At 33.7% G+C, this 22731-nt stretch overlaps 1 pseudogene; it reads right to left on the reverse strand.

Annotated features, from left to right (window-relative positions):
- Window positions 1-1568: 1568 nt before the first annotated feature.
- Window positions 1569-22431, reverse strand: LOC149541513 (uncharacterized; annotated as a pseudogene).
- Window positions 22432-22731: the final 300 nt, after the last annotated feature.

Here is a 22731-nt window from a genome sequence, read left to right on the forward strand (position 1 = left end):
AGGCATGTGTCTAGTGGGCCATCATTTCATCAAACACAGTTAGAGTCTAGTCATGAGGTGCCAATGAGGCAAAACAAATCAATGTTAGATCCTTTAGGTAATGAAATGACATCACCTATTCATTGTGGTGTGCCTAGTTGGAAAGAGGGGCCTGCACCACAAAAAAAAGAGACCTCACATCATTTTTTTATCACTGTCAGATTAGAAAGGGATCCACAAACATTGCTATCTCACTATACAAAGTTGCTTGATCAGTATTCTATGAGACATAGCGATAATTTGACACATAGAACTATGGTGCTAAGTTCAGTTTGTGGGCTACAAAAGGTAAATGGGTTCCAAATTGGCACTCTAAAATTGGATAGATTCTCTGAAAATGATAGAGGTGGGTCATTTTTGCAAGTACCATTAGATCTTAAAAGATCAATGCTTCTCGCTATGTTGCTAAGGAGAGATGTGTAGAAATTATTCTTAGCAAAAAAGTGACAAGAGGGACCCATAGTAGAAAACATAAAAGAAAGTCTCAATGTTTAAATCATGATTGTTGATTTAACATCAATGGTTAGAATTTGAAAATGCAATGACTGTTAGAATATGAAATATATGCATTTGGCCCAAAACAACAGAAGGTGAGGAAAATAGTGTTTTCAAGAATATCTCTAATTCAAAATCATTAATAGAAGAGATAGCAGATACTCATATCATGATATAAATTGGATATTTCCATATTTTATTATTTATTATATAATTGTTGTTCTACTAGAATTTAGAAATGATAACAATAGACTATAAATGTAACCTCATTTGATAATACAAAGGTTAGAAAACTTGATGGTGAATGAGTCTATAATTCCACTTACTTTCTGTTTATTGGTCATGTTTTGTTGTCCAGTCTTAGATTAGTTCTACATAAAGAGTTGGAGGACAATTGTATGTGAACCTATGATAATCAGAATGATTCTATTTTATTTTTATGTTTGCAGTGAAAGTGATTCTATTTACTTTCCTCATATATGACTCTAATTCCTCTCTTGTTTATTTCATATCTTGTTAGATAGTTTCATTCGGATTTGAAAGATAGATGTGTATGAATCTACTAGTAACTTGCTGAATTATATTTCATTAAGTTCTTGTAGTCAAAGAAATTCTATTTTCCCTCATGTACATCTTTTCTTTCATTTCTCCTTGCATTTAGATGATTAACACTACATTTAGATTAAAAGTAAGAGTTCGAAATCTTATGATAATGTATTACAGTCATTCCATTGGATGTGATGGGTTGTCCAAATCTATCTTGTCTGAGTTGTTTGTGCCTGCAAACAATTTGGTTATCCTTTACTACTCTCAAGTTAAGATCTTATAATGTTAAGACTTCCGATCTCATAAAAACATATTCATTGCACATCATTGCAAATCATAGGGAGCTTTACCTAACCAATTCAGAGGGTAGCTATAGAATACATACAATGACCCATTTTTTGGTGAACATCCTTTTGTTCCTCACATTTTGGGCATCTAGATTCAAGGTAAAGCCAAGTTAAAAGGAGGGAAACACTGTTAACCAAGACCTACATACTAGTAGCATGGCCTTTCTCCTCTTTCTCCTCTTCATCTCCATCTTGGGAAAGCAGTGGCATACTTGTAGATGAGATGTTCTCACATCTGCATGACCTCTTATCAACTGGCAAGCCACATAGACTAGGGTTCCCTAAAATATATGCAGAATTAAATGTGGACAATTGATGCCATGTTGGGATTCTTCCATAGAGATTGTTCTTTGAAAAAATGAAGAAACTCAAGAAGGAAATTTGTACCATATAACCTAGGTTTCTTCTATAAAAATCATTATTTGAAAGATCTAATGATTCCAACTACTCTTGCAAGTCAAACGTTATTAGAATCTCTCCTATAAGGCTATTTCTTGACAAATTTAGGACATGAAAAATCTTAAGCTCACAATTTCTGAAGGAATGTCACCTAAAAGATGATTCAAGGATAGGTCAATGGTTGTTATAAGTAATAGAAAAAAATCCCCATAGGTTGGGTTCAATGTTTTGTTTCTCACATTGATCTCTTCCTTATAATAGTAGTGATGATGATTGATGGACTGACCATTTAAGAAATTTGATTCTCCTGGTTGCCCAACAATAATAGTATTGAATCTCTCCAGCTCTAGCGTAATAGTGGTAGTTAAATTATTGTAGGAGATATATAAGAAATGGGGACTTGAAAGATTTCCCAATGCATTTAGTATCCACCCTTGAAAGTTGTTTAACCTCAAAGCTGAGCAGTTGATGATGCTTGATGGTATTTCACTTCCAATGTTGTTCCATGATATATCCAAATCTTGTAGGTATCACAGAAGGCTAATGGAGGCAAGGATATCACCTCTAAAATAATTTTGAGAGTATATCAAAAATTGAATGCCAAGAAGAAGTGAGTCAATCTCTATAGGGATAAAATTGGTGAATCTATTATGGGACAAGTCCAATATGTCCAAGAAGAGAACCAGTTAACATATTGCTAGCCAAATATATCTGGTAAAAGTAACCTATATCAAAGGTGGAAGTGAGTTCACCTTGCAAGTTATTAACTAATAGGTCAAGATCTGCCAAAGTTGAAATGTTACCAAACCAAGCTAGAATATGTCCAAAAAGACTATTGTTGAAGAGATCCAACCATGAAAAGCTATACTATGTTAAAGAAATAGAGGAATGAGACCCCCAATATTACATGAATCCAAGCCCAATTCTTTAAACTACATTGGAGGTATCTAGTTGGGCTCAATATGGATAGTCAATTTATTATGGGAAAGATGGAGAGAAACAAGGCTAGTAGCATTCTCCTAAAGAGAAAGGTAGCCTTCTAAATTGTTGACATTGAGATTAATTCTAAAAAGTTGACTTAGATATTCAAGACAATTGGGAATAGTACCATTAAGTTGATTGTGGTCTAGAAAGAGCACTTACAAAGTGGAAATCCCACCCAACTCAGAAGGTACATTGATGGACAATTGGTTATCAAAGAGGTTGAACTGATTCAACGATGAAAGAAAACTAGTTGAAGCTGAAATTTGTCCATTCAATGAGTTGCCTCCAAGATCAAGGTATTCAAGTATAGACAAATTTGCAATACACGATTGCAAAATTCTCATGAAATTGGAATTCAAAAGAGTAAATTTGGTAACCTGAGGCTATGCTTTACATAAAAATATTTGTCTTATGTCTCAAGTTATCTTGTTGTCAACCAACATGGAAGTAAAATGATTCCATTTGAGATAGACATTTGAGAGGGAGGTGAGGTTTTGTAGCATGTTACGGATGTGGCCCAATAAACCATAGTCTTTGAGGTTGAGGTGGTGGAGATTGTTGAGCCGAAAAAGTGGAGCTTCCAACTCCTTCCCTGTCATATTTAGTTTGACCCCCTAAAGTGACAAATTCCTTAATCCCCACAGGTTGTTTGTCAACTCCAATTTCAAACTGAACAAGGGTCCACACTGGTAACTAGAGTAGGTATTCTTGGTCTCCATGAGATACTAGCTAGAAAGATTTCTCGGATGCCAATGCATGCTATCATCCAAAAAAGGGCCAGCAAAGGACAAGTTGAGGTAAGTAAAGTTGTGAAGGGAGGAATTATGCTTCAAAATATAACCTTCAAAATATTTGAAGTTGAGATCAAGATGCTTTTGTTAGTGTAGACTAAGAACCTCTCCATGTCTAAGAACAAGAAAATGCATTTAATAATAGTTTAATGAAGAAGAACATGTTCAAGAACAATATAAATGATGCGAAGTAGAAGTGTATCTACATGCTATAATAGGGCCACTCAAGTAGTTCGCTCTTAAATCCAAATGCTCTAGATTCTTTGATTTGAAGAGTGTTGGAGAAAGGGATAATGTTCATGGTGGTCTACTGAACATTGTGAATAGTTGGAAAGATGATGTTTGATGACATGGGATGTTTCTTTGTTGCATTCAACACCATGCTAGTCATAAAAATTATGTCGATTCAATGAACTAAACCCAAGGGAAGGATACAACTCATTCTTGAAAGAAATAACATAATCTCTTTCCTCGCTTAAGCACACAAAGTTGTAGTTGATTGTCACTCAAAACCATGTCGATGTAGAATAAAACATAACTCCCATAAGATTCTCTCCACCATGATTATGCAAACTTAATTATTCCACCTATGACCACATAGATTAACATACTTAGAATTGATTAAATATCTATAAGATTCAACTAAATAGAAAACCCTAGTTCTTTTCAAAAGTTTGATTGATTCACTACAACCACATGGACCAACATACTTATAATAGGTATAGTTAAATCAATAAATGGGTCAAACATTTAAGTCACACATCACTCATTATTTTGAGTCTTCACTCAAATCTATTCACGATTTGTCGAGTGATGTATAGATTCAAAGTTAACAAACAATTCTCAAAGATTACACAAGTATAATATCCAATGAACTGTCTAATGTTTCTCATAGGGTAACTTCAAACAAAATATTTGCGAAAAAAAAAAAAAACATAGATTTGTTTATTTTTTGCCCTCAAATCAATAAGAAGAATTATGAATGTATTTTTCATGATATTAAGTGAACAAGGGTTCAACCCATTATATTGGAATCAAAACCATTAGCAAAATCTAAAATAGAACTTGCAAAACAAACCCTCAACCATACTGGTTATAGTGACTAAACCTATAGTGATTCCATGAGCAACTAAAACCACTTAAAAAAAAGAATAGTGAGTCAAACTAACAAAGTTTCACTTACATGTAGCAAGTGGATGTTGTTGTTGTTTTGATGGTAGTGACTTGGTCCATTGTTTAGGTCTTTTTGGTTGGTGATAGGATCTTGTTTTGTTTGTAGTCTGGTTGGTTTGTTTTTAGTATTTGTTCTTTGTTTTATTGTTACAGTTGGCTCTATTTCAAATTCTATCTAGTAGGTGTCACTTCTCATTAACTTATTTTTGTTGTCCAAGGACTTGATGTTATTTTGATTGAATGGATTTGGAGCCTTCCCACACAAAGCTCCACTTAAAACAACAAGAAAAAAAATTGGACAAATTTAAAAAAGATAGAAACTAAAGATTGATGCTTTGCATGGAATCTAATGCTCTTGTTCCACCATCATTATCTTAGTTAAAAAATAGTTTAGATTTGAAGTTATCATACATATATCAATGCATGATTTTTAACAAGTTTGTTTAGTTTAACAAAATTGCTTTTGGTTTCTTTTAATTTTGATAAACATGCAATCTTACATTTTTTTAGATTACCTTAAAATAATGAATTAGGACCATTGTTACAAGTAGTTAACATTATCACCCTCTGCCCTCCACAGTAAGATTATTAGCTATAATATTATTGACTACAAGTTAGGAATAAATGATCAATTTAATTATTCAAAAGTTTGAATAATGCCATAATGTAATTTGTAATACACAAAAGAAAAGTAGTAATAAAAAAATCTTTTATTTCTACTCCAAAATAGAGGACACTATGTTCAAGAACAAAGTTATTTTTTCATGTATTTGGTATTTGTTAAATTATTTCATTCATTTCTATTGTTATAGAAAGAACAACTTGCATTACCCACAAACCACCAAAGATAGTACTGATAATTTCAGCAAGATAATTAAAATTCCTACCATGATCAAAATTATACTTAACCATTATTGCTCTATAAATTGACAAAAAAAATTATAAATAAATATCAAGAAAACATAATCACCTTAAACTCCAATTACATATGTCTAAACACCATTATCTTTTTTCAAAAGATCCACACTTATCATTTCAAACATAGCCATTTATTGTTCCTTTTAACATACTCAGATTATATGAAAGCTTAAAAAATTAAATGATGCACTAATTGAAACCACATGCAGTAATATATTTAGATTAGGTAAAATTAATTTTAAAAATCAACTAAATATATAACTTGCCTAAAATTAACCTAATTTCCATCCAAGGTTTGTGTGGGATAGGATGATGCATATGTTATAGGAATATGTTGTGCATGGAAAATAAAATTATTCCATGTGAATAGAAAACTAGGTTGGAAAGTAGGTGGAAGACAGTTTCCCACCTGTAAAGGACTACAAGAAATTAATGATGTGATGTGAACTAACAATATCTATCTTTTGAAGATTGTGAATGGAAAGGGAAAATGATGCGAGAGAAAGTCATTGTATGAAGTATTGCATGATTGTTGGAAATATAAGAGTAGTAACTAAGAGGGGAGGGTGTTGGATACAATTGTTCAATTGTGTGTTGTCTTTGATGTTACAAAAACATCATATCAGTTATCAAACAGTGTCTACTAAGCTCATTTGGTAAGAAAAGAAAAAGACAGAGTCTACCAAGCTCAGATGGAAAGCAAAGTGAATTACAAATTCTACCAAGTGTTCCTAAATATTACACTATGAAAATAGTTTCTATCAAGCTCACTCGAGCATCAAAGGATTCTATGACAAAGATGAGTGTTAACTGAGCTCCCAAGGTTAACAAAGGAAAGTTAGTTTCTATTGAGCTCACAAGGTCAGTGAAGGAAAGTTAGTGTTTACCAAATTCACTCGGTCCTCGAAGGATTTTGTAGAGTTTTCATTATTTACTAAGCTTCACTTGGTTAACATTGGAAATCATTTCTGGAGCAATTTTTATCGAGTAGGGTCGGCCAAGGAAGGATTTCATTGTTTTGGGAAATAAAGTTTAATTGTTTCATGTAATGATTGTAGCCGATTGATGTAATGATTATTGGTAAATGTAACCTGTAAATGAGCCAACTTGAAAATTTGTAATGTATAAATAAAAGGTCAAGTTGTGAATTCTAAAGTATGAATGGATATATGAATGAGCGAGTATGCAAGTGGTTTGATTGTGAAGGTGTGAGAAAATTTTCAAGAAGGATCAGATATCCTTGAGGAGTAGCAAAGGTGTATTCAATCAGTGCGGATCTAGTGAAGCAAAATAGAGATCTATATCAACAAAGTTTAGTTACATCTCATTTGGGTCACTCATTGTTACTTTCTCACAATTGTAGTAATGAATTCTAAATCTCTTAACAGAGTTGGTTTAGCAGCCATTTTTGTAAACCCTCTAACAAGGTGGATAGTTCTATTGAATTGTTCTAAAGTCCTCTAGTAAGGCCACTCCTAGCAGGGTGTTTAAATCCTCTAACAAGGTCACACCTAATAGTATGTTTTGTAACCTTTGATAGGGTTGGCTCCTAACAGGGCTCACCTTAGAAAGGGAAAATTGGTAGCTAGTTACTTGCTGGTTTTTCGCATATTGGGTTTTGACATTAAATTTGGTGTCTCTTGTGTTGATATTATTTCTTTTATGAATGCATGTTAAATTTTTGTGAATGCTTAAAGATCAGTAATAAATTAACATCTACTGAGTTACATCATTTTTTTGTGTGGCTACCGAGTGACAACAGTATCTAGTTTTATAAGACATCTAAGGGATTTGTGGATTTGTTTTTGTGGTAACTGATTCACCCCCCCTCCCTCTCAGTTACTCTATCTATATTTCCAAAAAATTGGTATCAGAGCTTTTGGTGCTTGCAAGAACAATTTCAAGGATCTAAGCCAAAGATTAGGATGTCTTACAAGAGGGAAATTCCAAGGCTTAACAAGGATAACTTTTTAGCATGTCAAGGTCTCATGAGACTCCATCTAGCTTCCATTAGAGATACAAGACTGAAATATCTTGATCGAGCAAATCTAACTCCTTCTGGTACATTATTTGCTAATGACATTGCTGAGAAGAAGACCCATAACACCATGATGATAGACATTGCATCTGCCCTAAGCTATGAAGAATTTGATGACATCAAGGACTAAAAAATTGCCTATGAAATGAGAAACAAGCTAAAAAAAATCTATGGAGGTGATGATAATGTGAGAAGAGCCAAACTAGAAAGTTTAAGAGAACAATTTGATTAGATGAGGATGAGAGAGGATGAAAACATTGCTAAATATGTTGAAAGAGTCAAAGTAGTTGATAGTGTAATCAAGGCTTCTAAAGGAGACATTGAGGAGGAAACAGTTGTAAGTAAAGTTCTTAGAACATTACTACCTATTTATGCAATTAGAGTTTCTATAAGTCAAGAAAGAAGATGTGAAGCAAATCATAAGATAAATTTAGAGGCCATAGTAGGAAGGTTGACTGCATTTGAGCTAGATAACTATGACAACTATGTTCCAGCTTCCAAAAATATTGAATCAACATTTGAATCCAAGCTTTCACTCAAAGAAAAGGGCAAGAAGATAAAATATTCTCAATCTGAAAGTGAAGAAGAATTAGAACAGAGTTCTGACAGTGATCTTGAGGTAGTTGAAGCTCTACTAGCAAGGAAATATTCTAAAGGTAGACGAAAATACAAAGGTAAGGTTCCTCTAATCTATTTTTCATGTGAGGAAATTGGACATATTGCTGCTAGGTGCTCAAACAAGAAAAACAAGGATGAGAAGAAAGGTCACAAGTGCAATGGCAAGAAAGACTTCAAATCATTCAAGGAAAAAGGTAAGAAAACATGTTTCATGGCTAAGGATTCTAATGATGCTAATGAAGAAGAAGAAGAAATTGTTTACATTGTTGTGAAAGATGAATTTGATAATGATGTGGAAGATAAAATGACACTTATCTCTCATGTGAGAAAAAATGATACATGGATTATAGATAGTGGTTGCTCTCATCATATGTTTGGTGATAAAACTAAGTTTTAAAAATTTGAAGACTATGATGGTTGTAATGTGAGGTTTGGTAATAATGAACCTTGTTGTATAAAAGGAAGAGGAAGAAACCCACTAACCAAAGAGCTTGTATGTGATAATGCCTATTGGGTTGAAGCTCTAAAACACAATCTGTTGAGTGTGGTACAATTACTCAATAATGGATTCAAAATGGAATTCAAACATGGAAAAGCAAGACTGCTAGATGATAAAGGAAAGCTAATTGGATCAGGCATATAGACAAAAGGTAACTTGTTCTATCTTGAACTTGGAGAATGTTTATATTTTATTGCTCAAGTTGAAGAAAGTTGGTTATGGCATAGAAGATTTTGTCATGTGAACTTTGATAACCTAGTGAAAATAAGAAAATTCAGGAACAAAAGGGGCATTCCTAGTATGAAGAAACCTAAGGTTGGTCTATGCAAAATTTGTTAGATTGGTAAGATGGGAAAGACTGGCTTTAAAAGTAAGAACTATCAGTCTAAAGAAGTTTTAGAAATTGTGCACACTGATTTGTGTGGACCTATTGAAATTGAAAGCTATACTGGAGAAAAGTTATTCATGCTTTTTGTTGATGATTACTATAGAATGATGATTGTCATGTATTTGAGAGAGAAATTAGAAGCATTTGAAAAGTTCAAATGGTATTTGGCTAGAGTAGAAAAGAAAATAGGGAAAAGACTAAAATGCTTAAGGTCAGATTGAGGTGGTGGATTTATCTCCCATGAGTTCAATAAATTTTGCATTGAAAGAGGAATCAAAAGATAGGTATCAACACCTAGAACTCTCGAGCAAAATGGAATAGTTGAAAGAAGGAATAGATCTATCATGGACTATGCAAGAACTTTGATGATTGAAAAGAACATTGCTATCAAATACTGGAAGGAAGCTATCAACACTGTAGTTCATACCTTTAATTGAGTACGGCTAAATGACTCATTCAAAACCCCCTATGACTTATGGTATGGCTATAAATCCAATGTAAGTTACCTAAAAGTATTTGGAAGAAAATGTTATATTTTGAAAGAATCTAGAAAAGGTCAATTTGATGTGAAGGGTTATGAAGAAATATTTTTGAGATATTCTTGCAAGATTAAAGCATATAGATGTTTGAATTTGTCTACTCACAAAGTCATAGAAAGTGCACAAGTGAAAGTTGACGAGTTTGTAGAAAGGACTAAAGAAGATAGCAAAAAGGAACTAGAAGATCACAAGAGATTTGTTTTCATTGAACTTGATATAGTGCTAGATACATCTATCAATTAGGAATCTTCTACTCCTAAATCTTCAATAATCGAGTTGTAGGAAGTTCAAATTGAGCTATAGGAACCTGAGTCACATTCATATGCTATTGAGCCAATGCCTACCAAGTTTGAAGGACTCGAGCAACAGATAGAACAACCAAAACCTGAAGTTGAAATGCAAGAGGATAACAATGCAATTCATTCAAAAGGCAAGGAACCTATATTAGCCAAATATGTTAGGAGACATCATGCACCAAGTCAGATTATTGAAGACAAATCTGAAAGTACTATGACAAGAATTAAACTAAAAGGTACGTTTTTACTTGCTAATTTTGAACCTAGAAGAGTGAAAGATGTGTTAGAAAATGAAAGTTGGATTGAGGCTATGAATGAAGAGATAGAACGAATAGAGAAGAAAAAAACATGGGCTCTTGTACCCAGGCCTAAAGATAAAAATGTGATTGGAACTAAGTGGGTATTCAAAAATAAGTTGAATGACGATGGGAAGGCATCAAGGAACAAAGCTAGACTAGTATGTAAAGGATTCTCTCAAGAAGAAGGAATAGACTATGGAGAGACTTTTGCTCTTGTTGCAAGATTAGAAGGTGTCAGGACCCTACTTGCATATGTTTTATACAAAGGATTTAAGGTATATCAGATGGATGTCAAATCTGCATTTCTCAATGGTATACTGGAAAAAGAAGTCTACATTTAGCAGCCTAATGGTTTTGTTGATCCAAACAAGAAGGACATGGTTTGAACATTACACAAAACATTGTATGGTCTGAAACAAGCCCCTAGAGCATGGTATGAAAGATTACATAACTATCATATTCAGACTAGTTTTCAGAGAACTAATGATAATAGTAGCTTGTATATCAAGGAAGAAACAAATAACAAGATTATTTTGGTAGAAATAATTTTGGATGACACTTTGTTCACAGGAAATGATGATCTTTGCAAATATTTTTTAGAGAAAATGAAGAAGGAATTTGAGATGTCTATGTTTGGTGAGATCAAATTCTTTGTTGGTCTTCAAAATCAATAGAGTAAGAATGGTATCTACATCACTCGATCTAAATACATCAAGGAGATATTGAAAAAGTTTGGTATGGAAGACTGTAAACTAGTTGGAACTCCTATGTGCACTAGTCTAAAGCTTACCAAGGATGATGAATCAAAAGAGGTAGATCAAACATTATATAGATCTATGATTGGAAAGTTACGGAATGTAGTTCATACAAGCTCTTTCAGTTGGTATTGTAGTAAGATTTTCAGCAAAACCAAGAGAAAATCACATGATGGCAATCAAAAGGATCATGAGATACTTGAAAGGCACTGAAGATTATGGATTGTGGAACAAATTTGGAGGTAATCTAGACTTGAAAGTGTTTATTGATGTAGATTGGGAAACATTGATGAAAAAAAGGGTACAAGTGAAGGAGCTTTCTTTCTTGGAAAGAGGTTGGTTTCTTGGACAAGTAAAAAGTAGAATTGCACATCCCAATCTACAACAGAAGCAAAGTATGTTGTTGTAGCAGTAAACTATTCTAATATTGTTTGGTTCAAGCAATTATTGGAAGGCATGAAGGTGGGAATCAAAGAACCTATTGTTATGTTTTGTGACAATACAAGTGCAATTAACATATCTAAAAATCCAGTAATGCATTAAAAAACCAAGCACATTGAAATAAAGTATCACTTTGTCAGAGAATTGGTGTAGGATGAGGAGATCGGATTGGAATATGTCCATACAAAGGAAAAAATTACTGACATATTCACCAAGCCTTTACCTAAGGATGCATTTTTGTATCTAAGAGATAAGTTAGGGGTCATTCCCCTCTCTAAGGCTCACTTAAATGAAGTTTTAGTGATGCATCAATAGGTAACAAGTTGAATATCTATCTGTTGATGCAACATAGTCATGGGAACATTGCATATGAATCATTACTTAAAGTACATTGCTACTCATTTGGTTTGTGTTGTCTTTGGCATGTGTTTTCAAAGAGGAAGAGTATACTATCATATTTTTTTGAAATTTGAATTTTTTTGTGGAGAGTTTGTTGTTCATGCAATTCCTTCATAGAGGGAGATTATTGTATTTGAGAAGTTTGTGGAATATAATCTAAGGGGGAGAAATGTTTTGACAATACTTGTTTTCAAATTTCATTCTATTATGACATGTTGTGTTGCCATTAATGCCAAAGAGGGAGATTGTTGGATACAATTGTTCAATTGTGTGTTTTCTTTGATGTTACACAAATGTCATATCAGTTATCAGATAGAGTCTACCAAGCTCAATTGGTAAGAAAAGCAAAAGAAAGAGTCTACCAATCTTAGATGGCAGGCAAAGTGAATTATAAAGTCTACCGAGCATTCCTGAATATTACATTGTGAAGATAGTTTCTATCGAGCTCACTCGGGCATCAAAGGATTCTGTGATAGAGGTTAGTGTTAACTGAGTTCCCAAGGTTAACAAAGGAAATTTAGTTTCTACCGAGCTCACAAGGTTAGTGAAGGAAAGTTAGTGTTTACCGAGTTCACTTGATCCCAAAAGGATTTTGTAGAGTTCTCAGTGTTTATCGAGCTTCACTTGGTTATGACTGGAAATTATTTTTGGAGCAGTGTTTACCAAGTAGGGTCGACCAATGAAGGCTTTCATTGTTTTGGGAAATAAAGTTTAATTGTTTCATGTAATGATTGTAGTCAATTGCTGTAATGATTATTGATAAATGTAACCTATAAATGAGCCAACTTGACAATTTGTAATGTATAAATAAAAGATCAGGTTGTGAATTCTAAAGTATAAATAGATGTATGAATGAGAAAGTATGCAAGTAATTTGACTGTGAAGGTGTGAGCAAATTTTTAAGAAGGATCAAATATCCTTGAGGAGTAGCAAAGGTGTATTTGATCAGTGAGGATCTAGTGAAGCATAATAGAGATCTATATTAGCAAAGTTTAGTTGCATCTCATTTAGGTCATTCATTGTTATTTTTTCAAAATGGTAGCAGTGAATTCTAAATCTCTTAATAGAGTTGGTTTAGTAGCCATTTTTGTAAACCCTCTAGCAAGGTGGATAGTTCTATTAAATTGTTCTAAAGTCCTCTAGCAAGGGCACTCCTAGCAGGGTGTTTAAATCCTCTAACAAGGTCACACCTAATAGTGTGTTTTGTAACCTTTAATAGGGTTGGCTCCTAACAGGGCTCACTTCAGAAGAGTGAAAATTGGTAGCTAGTTACTTGGTGGTTTTTCCCATATTGGGTTTCCACATTAAATCTAGTGTCTTTTGTGTCGATGTTATTTCTTTTATGCATGCATATTAAATTTAAGTGAATGCTTAAAGATCAGTAATAAATTAACATCTACCGAGTTACAACATTTTTCTATGTGGCTACTGAGTGACAATAGTATCTAGTTTATAGGACATCTAAGGGATCTATGCATTTTTTTTTTGTGGTAACTGATTCATCCCCCCCCTCTTAGTTACGCCATCTATATTTCCAATAGAGTGGTGAATCAGTTACAACTAAAATAATTCCAAATCCCTTAGATGTAAATACAAACTTCTTACTAACTCAATATTTTCACAACTTGGTTAGAACTAGATATTCAATATAACTCAATTAACAAAGAAATATTGAGATATTAAAGTGTATTAACCTTTAGTAAATTAGTTGTAGAAAGATGAAGTAGTAAGAAAATAACATGAATGCGTGAGACATGAAGATTTAAAGTGGAAACCCAATTTGGTAAAACCACCAATGCAACTAGTTACAAATTTTCACTCTTCTAAAGTAAGCATTGTTAGGAGCCAACCTTGTTAAAGGTTATAAAACAAACTATTAGGTGTGACCCTGTTAAAGGATTTGAATTGCCCTATTAGGAGTGGCCTTGTTAAAGGTCTTAAGACACTTCACTCTAGAAATGCAACATTGTTAGAGGATTTACACTAATGATTATTAACTCAACTTTGTTAAGGGATTTCTTCACTGCTACAATTGTTAGAGAATAATAATGATTGACTTGATTGACAAAGAAAATGATTTTTAGATTCAAATCATTGTTCTAGTTTATCCTCTGGATCCTTCCTAATTAAAATATTATGTACAACTCCTTGGATGTTCTTCCCTTAATTAATTATCCTTCTTTATTCACATCTTATCTTCTTCCACCACTTCCATATTTCAATCCACAACTTGACCTTTCATATAGATAAAATCCAATGTCAAGTCATCTTGAATACCCTTACATATAAACAAATAACATCCACTAATTCAGCTTGCATGAACCAAATAATAAACAAAATTATTTTTCTATAGGTCGGCTAATACTAAAATTGGGTCACTCAGTTAGCACTTAGTTCTTTGGTAACTAAACTATGTTGGTTTACGTTGAACCCCTTTGGTAACCTAACTCAGTTTACATAGGAATCCATTTGGTAGCTGAACTAGCTTGGTTTGCACTTGATCATTTAACTTGGCTTCTTCAGAACTTTTGCTCAACTGATACTGGGGTCTTCAAAGTTTGGCTACAACTAGCAGTGTTCAGTTAGAATGTAACATTTCTATAACATCAATGACAATATACAACTGAATAATTGTTATCCACAATCTCCCTCTTTGGAATTCATGGCAACTCAACATGTCATAAGAAAAGAAAAATTTGGAGAAAATATCTTTAGTTTGATTATGATTCTTCAATCAAGAGAATTCCCTCTAAGATTCTTCCTCAATCATCTTATCTTAGACTCAATCAGATCAAGTTCTCCCTCTTGCTGATATGCAGATCACATCCTTTGATTCTTCTCTAATTACATCAATCTCTCCCTCAATGATAATGAATATTTGACAATGACGTGATTCAATCTCTCCCTCTTTGACATCAAATGCAAAAGACTTGATACAATGATTTTATAATATAATTTATGTACCTATCCATATGAAATGAAGTCTGACTCCTTTGCATCAATTGATAGATCTTCAATTTAGTTTGGTTGATGTATCACTAATCTATACTCTAGTGAGCATCAGATAGTGGAATGATCCCTAGCTTTCCTCTTAGATACAAAAATTCATCCTTAGGTAACGGTTTGGTGAATATGTCAGAAACCTTCTCCTTTGTGTTGACATATTCCAATCTTAACTCTTTATCTTGAACTAAATCTCCTAGAAAATAATACTTGATTGCAATTTTTGTCTTGGTGTGTATCACTAGATTTTTGGATATATTGATTGCACTTGTGTTATCATAGGAGATAACCATTGGATCCTTGATTCCTTCCTTCATTCCTCATAATAGTTGCTTGATCCACATTATGTTGGAATAGTTAACTACTTCAGCAACATATTCTACTTCTACTATAGACTAAGAGATGCAATTCTAGTTTTTGCTTTTCCATGATACTAGCCTCTTTCCAAGAGAGAATTCTCCTCCACTAGTTCTCTTCTTGGCATCAATTCTTCTAGCCTAATCAACATCAGTAAAGGATTTCAACTCAAATTTTCCGTCTTTCTTATACCATAGACCATAGTCTTTAGTTCCTTTTTGATATCTCATGATTCTATTGATTGTCATCATATGATTTTCTCTAGAATTTGAAAAAAATATTGAAACTATGTCAACTTCTAATGTAATATCAGGTCTTTTGTGAACAACATATTGAAGTTTCTCAATCATAGATATGTAGGTGGTCTGATCTACCTCATTTGAATCATCATCCTTGAACAATTTATGTCTAGTAGACATAGGTGTTCCAACTGGTTTAGAATCTTTTATTCCAAAGGTCTACAATATATCCTCAATATATTTTGATTGATTAATGTAAATGTCATCCTTCATTTGATGAACTTGTGTAAGAATTTGGTATAGCTCTAATACCATGTAAGAATTTGGTATAGCTTTAATACCATGTAATAAGTTGTCTTAGGAAAATTTTACCCAAGATCAAAGAACTCGAACACAAGCACAACTGTAGACCAAAAAGAGTATGATCAATATATCATAGCATGTCCTGATACATCACTATGTGTTCAAATGAATGTACACACTAGGAGTGCCTATATATAAAGGCCTCTAAGATGCATTTAGAATGTCTCTAAAAGGTGCTAGGAGATAAGCATGAAAACTAAGCACATGTCCTCCATTGTGCATAAATGTACATACAACAATAAGAGGATAAGCATGACAAGGTGTCCCACATGTGGAGATGTTGTAGACACCATGTGCTCAAATAAAGTGCTAACTCCTATGTTATAGACACCATGTGCATAAATGAGGTGTGAACTCTTGTGTTGTCAATATGACAACTCACAAGAGTGCACATACTCCTAGGTGACTAATAAATAAATATTAAAATAATGCATTAACCTAAGTAAACTTAAGTAAGTGTAAATAGTAAATATGTATTTACACCAACACCCCCCCTTAAGTGTAACATACGGGAATGCCCTTAAGTTTAAAAAATTAGAATGAAATTCATAATGGGTCTTGGCTACTAGGCCATGTTAGGTACCCATGTACATAATGAAAATGAAATCTCTCATAAAGTGGAGAAAGAGGGAAAACCTCATGGGAAAATCCCTCCCCCAAAAAGAGAGATAAAAAGACAAGATGCATGGATGGATGGATTAGTCAAGACCCCCCCATTATGACATACATCAAGTATATAGAAGAGAGAAATATGAGAAGGAAAAAACCCCATAAGAGGAAAAAGTCCCCCCCATAAAGGAGAAGAAGAAGGACACAAGGTTGTCCCCCCCGAAAAGTAAGGTTTTGACCAGTGAGAAATTATCCAATGTAGTAGTTGATCCATGATTGTTGAATGATGTTCCTCCTCTTTAGAAGAAACAATGGCAAAGGTACTAGTGAGAGGCTTCCCCTATGTGTAGAAAGAATCTTGATGATGAAAGGTGTCTCTAAAATTTGTTCAAGTGTCCTTGTATTGATACTAATGGTGGCTCCTTCAAAAACTGTTGAGAAGAAGTGTAGATCTAGCAAGGATTGTTGTAGAACCTATTTCAAAGAAGAATCTGCCTCCTCAATTGATAAAGAGACCTCTTGCAAATGTTGTACATAAGGATCCACAATCACATCAACCTATAAAGATTGATCATAGAGAATGGACATGAGGATTAGAGTGAGCCCTTGCAAGAACTGTAGAAAGATCATTCTCATAAAAGATAAGTGGTATATCATCAAAGAAGTCTCCCAAGTCTATGATGTGTGACTCCATGAACAAACCTGAAATGTCAGTTAAGAAGTTATCACCTGAGGCTGAAACTGGATGACAAAGTGTAGCCTACTGTTCTAAAGTACATGAATCGATCACTGTGATAATAGATGAAGAATTCACCTCAAAGTGATGATGAATATCATTAAGGATGTCTCCCACATCTTCAATATGAGACTCCACAAATAGTTGTACAATGTCTAGTAGGAAGTCGTCACATGAAGGTAAAGTAGGAAGACATGAAGATTCCTATTCACTGAATCTGAAGCATTTGTGGCTAGAATAGGATCAATAGGAGCAATAGGAGCATCTGAAGGTGTGATCTCATCTGGAGAGGATGCAACTGCAACTAGAGGTAAAAGATCTTTGGGGAATGGAGGAATATGTGGATATCCATACATTTCCCAAAGATAAAAAGAAAAAAATATGGATCAGATAACTTAATGTCAATAAGTGAATCCCAAATCTCCATATATACATATAGAAAGAGAGTACTACTAATGATGGAAAAATTGTCAACATCATAGGTAAGTCCTCTCGCATATGGTAGTGCATTACATTGACTAAGATATTTGATAGCTAATTGACTCCATTCCTAATAGTTGTCTAGTGTCAAGATGAATCTTCCTCTTCCATGATGGACTAATCAATGTAACCCCCAAAGTGAAAAAAAAATCAAGAAATCGCCCCTAATGAATGATTTAGTGCTTTAGAAATGGTGTGTGTACAATAGGCCACTTGTTAAAATGTACAAGATGGAATCCTAATTTTTCTTGTTACAACTGCCTTTTGAGGCCTAAATTTGGAACTAAGCACTATAGCTTAGCTATACAACAATTTTGAAAAGTGGTCAAGCAATACAATGCAGAAAAAAAGCCCTAATTCTAAAAGTGATATTTTTGTCCACACAACCATATAATTTGATTGTAGAACTGGAAAGTAGACAAAAAATAATGCACTTTCAAAAAAATGGAACCAGAAAAGGAGTGTAGATGAGCCCATATAGAGAGTTTCAAGTTGTAAAATGTAGGATTGGATAGGTATAGTCACCAAAAGATGTAATTTCTAATAAATCCATGCACCAAAACTAGAAAATAACAACACCAATGAAGAGATTAAGAAATTCTACCCAAAAAAAAAAAAAATTGCACCTAATTTGGAGTCCGAATGACCAAGTTATGGCCTCTCAATGTTAGGGTAACAAATCAAAAATGCATCTGAAGAGGGGTTTGGGTAGAAAAATGTGAGCTTAAATTCAACAATACAATAGTCATTACAATAGTTTTAAAGTGCTAGAGAATGATGGTTAGACAACCATCAAATTTAACATCATGAAATGCTGATGTTGCAAAAAAATAGCCCTCCTGCTAACATGGGAGTATGGTCAGTACATGTGGTAGAGATACAATCCATGTGGCAAGTGTACGACACATACAAAAAAGCTAAGTCAACCCATGTGGCGGCTTAGGTGGCAGTCTAACATGTCACTACAATGAAGTGTCAATCTATCCACATGGGATCTGGCATGTCTGCTGGAGATAGGGTTGGTGGATCTTGGAAGGCGTCACATGTCACAATGAAGTCAAGATGTGTGCAAAAAAAAGGACCCTTGGAAGGCAAAGTGGGCAGGGATGAAACTTCATACATAGTTGCCAGAGTTGTAAAAATAGTTTGATGCTAGAAATTGAAAAAATGCAGGTCATAGATTAGTTGGTAGGACTGAAAGCTTTGTCGAGAAAATCTATCGTCGGCCAAGTTTCAAAAAAGGCAGTCACTAGATATCGCAAAGAGGATGTCACAAATTCTTTTCATAGCCAGAATGCCATTTGACAAAAATAGTAATCTGCCGATGGTCGAAAAAAGCTTCTGTAGGGGCCGGTTATGGCTTTCATAGCTGGTAGGTGCAAAGAGTTTTATCCCACATTCATGGGTAAACAAGCATGTCCATTGTTTAAGAGATTTAGCTCATGGTAGACAAGTAATAAGCCGATGGGTGGGTTGGATACTCACCATAGATGCTTGGTGAGAGTTGTAGGTGGATTTGGCCAGTGGGGATTTGTCCCCAGACTTTGAACTACTGATATTGTTTTAGTGTGCTAGATTTAAATGTAGATCAACTAAAAAATGGAATATTCTCTATTGTGTAGTCTTCCCACTAATGAAATATTCCACGTAGGCTATAGGGTTGGGGAGTAACTGCCTAGTACCTATATAAAACATTTTCTCTACAAGCCTGGCTAGCCAAAAAAAATTGAAAAATTCTATCTGAAAAAGTGCAAAGAATTATTAGATTCAAAAAACAATTAAATTTTTCCTCATGATTGACTTTGACCTAGGGTAGGAAAATTTATAGCCAATTTTTACTGAATTGACATTTCGGACGCAATGGCGAGGTCAAATTTGGCTCTAGATGCTCCCAATGATTATGATACTCCAAATTTGGGCTAAGGTGCTAAAGCAAGAAGATGGTTTCGAATGGCTATGTGAAGAGAAATTCTCCAAGCTTTGATACCATGTAAGAATTTTTCTTAGGGAAAATTCACCCAAGATCGAAGAACTCAAACACAAGCATGATTGTAGACTAAAAAGAGTATGATCAATATATCATAGCATGTCCTGATACATCACTATGTATTCAAATGAGTGTACACACTAGGAGTGCCTATATATAAAGGGCTCTAAGATTCATCTAGAATGTCTCTAAAAGGTGCTAGGAGATAAGCATGAAAACTAAGCACACATCCTCCATTGTGCATGAATGTACATACAACAATGAGAGGATAAGCATGACAAGGTATACCACATGTGGAGATATTGTAGACACCATGTGCTCAAATAAAGTTCTAACTCCTATGTTGTAGACACCATATGCATAAATGAGGTGCGAACTCCTATGTTGTCAACATGACAACTCACAAGAGTGCACATACTCCTAGGTGACTAATAAATAAATATTAAAATAATGCATTAACCTAAGTAAACTTAAGTAAGTGTAAATAGTAAATACGTATTTACACCAACAACTTGTAAACCAAAAAAAGAATTTTATTTCTCCAAATATTGGTATTTCAAATTATTTCCTCATTTCTTTAGAGAATGACTTTCATAAGTCATCATGACCTATGAATAGGATATCATCCACAAATATTTCTGCTAACAGAATCTTGTTTTGTGCTCCTTCTTTAATATACAAACTACTATTATCATTTATTCTTTAAAACCCAATCTTTACCAGATATCCATGTAGTCTCTCATACCATGCTCTAAGAGCTTGCTTTCATACCATATAAATTTTTATGTAACATTCAGACCATGTCTCTTTTATTTGGATCAACAAAACCTTCAAGATGATCAATGTAAAACTCCTCTTCCAGAACCCTATTCAAGAAATTTGATTTTAAATCCATTTGATATATTTGAATCCCTTAAATATATCATATACAAGCATTTTTTTGACTCCTTCAAGTCTAGAAATGGGAGAGAATGTTTCTCCATAGTCTATACCTTCTTCTTGACTATATCCTTTGCACACTAGCTTTTCTTTATCTCTTGATACTTCACCATTTTTATTCAATTTGTTTCTAAGTACCCTCTTTGTACTAATTACATTTTTGTCCTTGGGTGTAGGAACAAGAGTCCAAATATTGTTCCTTTCAATTTTTTCAACTTCTTTATTCATTGCCTCAATCCAACCTTCATTATTTTTTGCATCTTTAATAGTTCTAAGTTAAATTCAATAAGTAAACATGTACCTTTCGGTTTGTTCCTTGTCATTATGCCTCTTGTTTAATCTCCAATTATTTTCTCAAGTGCATGATGCCTTCTAACATATCTAGCAAGTATAGGTTCATTCTTTCTAGATTATGGACTTGTTTCACTTGGTTTGCTATGCTCAAAGGTTCTATGACTTTCTAAGCTCTTCTTTGTTTCCCCTGTTTGAGACTCCCCTATCTGAGACTTGGTTCCCACTATTTGTGGCTTAGGTTCCTCTTTCTGGGACTTTGTTCAAACTAGCTACAACTCAAGTTGGACTAGCTGCATCTTGGGTTGAACTAGTTGCAACTCGTGTTGAACTACTAACTTAGGTGACTCTGGTGGTGGTATCCACTTTTGCCCAATCATATTTTTTCGTACCTTTGTTAAAGTATCAGGTTCAAAGTAAAAAAAATCTTAGTCTTCAAGTTCCTTGATGCTTTATTCTTCACTCATTTCTACAAACTCATCAATTTTTACATGTATACTTTCTATAACCTTGTGAGTAGCAATATTCAAGCATTTATATGTTTTTCTCTTGTTAAAGTATCCTAGGAATATGTCTTCATCACCTTTTGCATCAAACTTTCCTTTCCTTGTTTCTTTCAAGATACAACATTTTCTGCTAGATACTTTGAAATAATAGACATTAGATTTATAGCCATACCATAATTCATAAGGTGTATGTTATGTACCTTTCTTTAGTTGAACTATTTTCAAGGTATGAATTGGTGTGTTGATTGCTTCTTTCTAGTATTTGAATGTAACATTTTTCTCTATCATCAATGCTCTTACACAATTCATGATGGATCCATTCATTCTTTCTACTATGTCATTCTACTGAGGTGTACCAAGTGTAGATACATGTGTTTTGATTCCTCTTTCAATTTAGAATTCATTGAATTCATTAGAGATGAATTATCCTCCTCTATCTGATCTTAGACATTTTAAGTCCTTTCCTTATTCTTTTTCAACTCTAGTTAGATATCACTTGAACTTTTGAAAAGCTATAGATTTGTCTCTTAACTACATTATTATCATCATCCTAGAATAATCATCAACAAATAGAATGAAAAATTTGTCTCTAATATAGCTCTCTATACCTATTAGTCCACAAAGATCTATGTGAACTAGTTCCAAGACTTCTTTAGTATTAAAATTCTTACTTTTGAAGCTATTTTTACCCATCTTTGCAATTTGACATTGTTTGCATATGGTCATTTCAAGTTTCTACAAATTTGGAACACCTCTTACTCTTATGTTCTTACTTATAGTAACCAAATTATCAAAGTTGACATGACACATTCTTTTATGCCATAGCTAAATTCCCTCTACTTGTGCCAAAAAGCATGAAATTTTAGTGACATCTATATAGAATATATTACCTTTTGTCTGATTTCCTGTTGCAACTAGGCTTCCTTTATCATTGAGAAGCTTGGCCTTCCCATTCATGAATTCTACCTTGTATCTAATATTGTCAACTCGCACCACACTTATAAGATTGTTTCTTAGTCCTTCAACCCAGTAAGAATTGTCAAATTTGAGTTCGTTAGTTAATGAAATGCATCCTTTTCCCTTCACAATATAAAATTGTTCATTGTTTCCAAATTTAACACTTCCACCATCATAGTGCTCCAAGTGCTCAAACTAAGTTTTATCACCGGTCATGTGATGAGAACAACTACTATCTATTATCTTTGTGTCATTCTTGCTAACATGAAAAATAAGTGTCATCTTTTCATTATCCTCATC

The sequence above is a fragment of the Cupressus sempervirens genome, chromosome 8 (assembly GCF_028749045.1).
Source record: "Cupressus sempervirens isolate cs-2001-9-10 chromosome 8, ASM2874904v1, whole genome shotgun sequence".
Lineage (NCBI taxonomy): Eukaryota > Viridiplantae > Streptophyta > Pinopsida > Cupressales > Cupressaceae > Cupressus > Cupressus sempervirens.